Source organism: Propithecus coquereli, unplaced genomic scaffold, assembly GCF_000956105.1.
Source record: "Propithecus coquereli isolate 6110/MARCELLA unplaced genomic scaffold, Pcoq_1.0 Scaffold16, whole genome shotgun sequence".
Classification (NCBI taxonomy): Eukaryota; Metazoa; Chordata; class Mammalia; order Primates; family Indriidae; genus Propithecus; species Propithecus coquereli.
In genome coordinates this window covers 11,822,887-11,824,366 of record NW_012140524.1, presented here as the reverse complement: position 1 = coordinate 11,824,366, position 1,480 = coordinate 11,822,887, and positions in this window count along the sequence as shown.

Below are 1,480 nucleotides of genomic sequence, written 5' to 3'. Positions count from 1 at the left end.
TTGCAAAAATTGTTTGGAGAGATCCTGAGTACCCATCACTCAGCTTCCCCCAATAATAACAACTTTCTTGACCATCGTGCTTATTAAAACCAGAAAATTGACATTGGTGCACTACCTTAAACTAAACTATGGACCTTATTCAGATTTTACAAGTTTGTATACACATGTGTTTTAAAAAATATACATTTTCTTATGTTGAACAATTTTGCAATGCGCACAGATTAGTTTTCTAACTAAAAAATAAATATTAAAAATACTTAAACATTTTTATTTAATATTTTACTTTTAAACCTACTACTTAGGTGTTTAGGCAGGGTTAATGGACTCAGGAATTTATTTTACTTTTAAAGTAGAAAATGTTGCAGAGAACATTTGCCTCAGGCATTTTGATGGTGGCCTGTGTATTTAAGTTAGTTATTATGTCTTGCACATTATTTAAGAGAGGTTAAAATGCAACTTTTTGCAGTGTTCTTGAGCACACAAAGGAATTTGTTTCTACTCCTCATCCATTACCGGTGGTCAGGATTAATGGGTTTCTAAAAACCATATCTGGGCAGCTGTGTTTACCCTTCCTCTCTAAGTGCTCAATGGTACTTCCCAAGCAAAAATATGATGAAGAACACTTTATTCATCTGTGATTAAATATAAAAAGCCCTTAGTTTGGCCTATAGCAAAAAGAAAAAGAATCAATGACAAGCCAAATTTAAAAACAAATAAACAAAAAACTACTAGAAAAATGAAGAGGTAAACCAAAAGCAACCCCTAATATCTGGAATCCTGATGTTGCTTAAATGAAATGTTGTTAAATGAAAAGTGGGTGCTATTGGGAATGGGATGTAAGGGAACTACTATTTATTGATGTCTACTATATGCTAGATTACGTACTAGGTATTTCGAATGGGTCAGTATAATCTTGGCAGTATAGTCAAAAGTGTCCTCCTGCTGTTGACCTTGAGACAATTGTCTAATAGTATTTAATAAATAAGGGTTCCAGTCTAATGAGGCATCAGAATCATTGTAAATTCTGAGGCAAAGACATAAGCCAATTTCTGGTTAATTGATACCATACTGTCAGATCATGTCCTTTTAATTCTCTTAATTTTATTCTACAAATAGTCTATGATTTTTATAAAGAATCAAAAAAATATAGAAATGTATAAGTAGAAAACAAAAGTCCTCGGTTTCCCCATACCCCAATTCTTTTCCCTAGGGGTAATCACCATTAACATTTTTCAGACCTTTTTTCTGTCTCCTTTTTTTTTTTAAGACAAGGTCTCACCCTGCTGCCCTGGCTAGAGTGCAATGGAGTAATCATAGCTCCCTGCAGCTTCCCACTTCTGGGCTGGAGCAATACTCTTGCCTTAGCATCTCCCAAATAGCTGGGACTACAGGCGTGCGATACCAATTCTGGCTAATTTTTCTATTTTTCGTAGAGATGGGGTCTTGCTCTTGTTCAGGCTGGTCTCAAACTCCTGGTCTC